The following is a 3,787-nucleotide window of genomic DNA, read 5'->3' on the forward strand; positions in this document are numbered from 1 at the left end:
ACGTTTTGCCATTCGTGCACCCAGGTTCGTCGTTGAGTACGCAGGCACTCCTGTCTGTGATGCAGCGTCAAGGGTGACCGCAGCCATGGTCTCCGAGCTGACAGTCCATGCTGCTGCAAACGTCGTCGAACTGTTCGTGGAGATGGTTGTTGTCTTGTAAACGTCTTCATCTGTTGACTCAGGAATCGAGACGTTGCTGCACGATACGTTACAGCCATGCGGATAAAATGCCTGTTATCTCGACTCCTAGTGATACGAGGCCGTTGGGATCCAGCACGGCGTTCCGTATTACCCTCCTGAACCCAACGATTCCATATTCTGCTAACAGTCATTGGATCTCGACCAACGCGAGCAGCAATGTCGCGATACGATGAACCGCAATCGCGACAGGCTACAATCCGACCATTATCAAAGTCGGAAACGTGATGGTACGCATGTCTCCTCCTTACACGAGGCATCACAACAACGTTTCAGCAGGCAACGCCGGTCAACTGCTGTTTGTGTATGAGAAATCGGTTGGAAATTTTCCTCATGTCAGCACGTTGTAGGTGTCGCCACCGGCGCCAACCTTGTGTGAATGCTCTGAAAAGCTAATCATTTGCATATCACAGCATCTTCTTCCTGTCGGTTAAATTTCGCGTTGTAGCACGTCATCTTCGTGGTGTAGCAATTCTAATGGGCAGTAGTGTAGGTACAATATTCTATATAAGGAACACTACAAACTGACAGAATTATCGATACAGATATAAAATAGGTGGAAAATAGGTGTTACACTCCCTCAGGCATGGGCATGAGCGTTGACCGTGACGTACGTTAGTTTCAATTAGATTAAGTAATCTATAAGCCTAGGCACCGATGACCAGCACTTTGGTCTCCTAGGAATTTACCACAAATCTGAATTTTCGTCAAAAAGTGGCGCAGAATTGTTGGCATCTAGATTGCAGCAATGGGGTGCTCTTGCTTAAGATGTTATGGTATGTGTTTTTCGGACACTCTCGAAGATTATTTTTCAGTGTAAAGTGATCTAGTGTATTGTAAAAATGTAATTGGCGTTATAAGCAAATTTAACATAGAACATAATCCCAATGACTGTTCATAGACGCATCCAAACTAAGTCCGAAAGCTGTGTTTGTGACCAGTGGAAATGTGTTGGCCATCAATTCCAATCGTTTATGCACTGCACTGGGAGGAGACACATATCAACTTGGAAAAACAATTGAGAGAAGTAAATTACAGTGAACACAATTGGAATATCTGTGGTGACTTCAGAATCCTAGCCACACTTCTCGGCCTGCAGCACGGCTACACAAAATATAGCTGTTTTCTGTGCGGGGCCGGGGGTAGCCGAGATAAAACTTTCCACTACGTAAAAAAAGACTGGCCATTCTGTAAATCTTGGGACCCAGGAAAAAAGACCATTCAGCATGTTCCTTTAAAGGATTCCAACAGGGTTTTACTTCCTCCTTTACCTATTAAACTAGGTGTAATCAAGAAGTTTGTTAAGAGTATAAACCGAGAAAGAGATTCATTCAAATACGCTCTGAGTAAACTTCCACGAATTCCTAAAGGTAAAGTCATGGAGGTAAGTAAAGTTGGACCCCAATCTCGAGAACTCCTCATTGATACCGACTTTGACGCATTGCTACAAGATAAGGCGAAGATTACATGGAATTCTTTCCGAAAAGTGATCGCAAATTTCTCGGGATATTTTCGAGCTCAGAACTATAAGGACTTAGTGGAGCACTTCATATCATCGCACCAAGCAATGGGGTTCCGTATGTATCTGCAAATGTATATGTTACATTGCCACACACACTTCTTCCCAGAAACTTGCGCAGCAATCAGCGATCATCAAGGGATACATTTTCACCAAGTGATGTCTACAGTGGAAAATTAATCTCAGAGCCATTGGAGCAAGTCAGTGTTATAGATTATTGTTGGACGAAAGATAGAGATGTTCCAGATCCACAATGCAAGCGAAAGGCAAAAAGGTGCCGTTTGTAATATCTAGGTGAGTTATGTTATTATCACTTCCGTTGAGTGCATCCCGTTTATTTCTCAACAGCACCCAATAACACTGACTCATGTGGTCACCTTACACTGGAACCAAGTCAGCATTTTTATCATCATTTTCGTATTCATCACCCCTGAATTCATTAGAAACTTCACTTTTCGTTCCATCCTGAATTATTAATTAGAACACTACTAAAGCATGAAATACTGTAGAAAGGTACTTATAATACACACACCAAAAAAAGTTCTGCATCACTCCTATTCCCAAAACTCCTGAAGATAGACGTTGACTGTGGATGTTGTATCACAGACACAGTCCCATTCACTGTTCAAAGATGTCACTAAACCCGCCCAAAGATGTAAACAACCGACAGCCGATCAGTTCCAGTCATTCCACCAGTAAGGAGGTACACGGCTCCTGCTGTCTAAAGTTCAACCATGCCTCGACGGTCAATACCGCGGTTCGATCGCGTCCGCATTGTTACTTTGTGCCAGGAACGGCTCTCAACAATAGAAGTGTCCAAGCGTCTCGAAGTGAACCAAAGAAAAAAAAAGTTCAAATGTGTGTGAAATCTTATGGGACTTAACTGCTAAGGTCATCAATCCCTAAGCTCACACACTACTTAACCTAAATTATCCTAATGACAAACACATACACCCCTGCCCGAGGGAGGACTCGAACCTCCACCAGGACCAGCTGCACAGTCCTAAACCAAAGAGATGTTGTTCGGTCATGGAGGAGATACAGAGAGACAGGGACTATCGGTAATATGCATCGTTCAGGCCACCCAAGAGCTACTACTGCAGTGGATGACCGCTGCCTAGGGATTATGGCTCGGGGGAACCCTGACTTCAACGCCACCATGTTGAATGATGCATTTCGTGCAGCCACAGGACGTCGTGTTACGACTAAAACTGTGCGCAATAGGCTGCATGATGAGCAACTTCACTCCCGAGGTCCATGGCGAGGTCCATCTTTGCAACCACGACACCATGCAGCGCGGTACATATGGGCCCAACAACATGCCAAATGGACCGCTCAGAGTTGGCACCATGTTCTCTTCACCGATGAGTGTTGCATATGCCTTCAACCAGGCAATCATCGGTGATGTGTTTGGAGGCAACTCGGTCAGGCTGAACGCTTTACACACACTGCCCAGCGAGTGCAGCACGGTGGAGGTTCCCTGCTGTTTTGCGTTGGCATTATGTGGGGCCGACGTACGCCGCTGGTGGTCGTGGAAGAACCCTAGCCGTATTGGCTATACGATTCGTGAATCCCATACTCCGACCGATAGTGCAACCTATCGGCAGCATATTGGCGAGGCATTCGTCTTCATGGACGACAATTCGCGTCCCCATCGTGCACATTTTGTGAATGACTTCCTTCAGGATAGCGACTTCGCTCGACTAGAGTGGCCAGCATGTTCTCCAGACATGAACCCTATCGAACATGCCTGGGATGGATTGAAAAGTGCTGTTTATGGACGACGTGACCCACCAACCAGTCTGAGGGATCTACGCCGAATCGCCGTTGAGGAGTGGGACGATCTGGACCAACAGTGTCTTGATGAAATTGTGGATAGTATGCCTCGACGAATACAGGCATCCATCAATGCAAGAGGACGTGCTACTGGGTATTAGAGGTGCCGGTGTGTACAGCAATCTGGACCACGACATCTGAAGGTGTCGCTGTTTGGTGGTACAACATGCAGTGTGTGGTTTTCATGAGCAACAAAAAGGGTGGAAATGATGTTCATTTTGATCTTTATTCCAA

Source organism: Schistocerca americana, chromosome 9 (genome assembly GCF_021461395.2).
Source record: "Schistocerca americana isolate TAMUIC-IGC-003095 chromosome 9, iqSchAmer2.1, whole genome shotgun sequence".
NCBI lineage: Eukaryota > Metazoa > Arthropoda > Insecta > Orthoptera > Acrididae > Schistocerca > Schistocerca americana.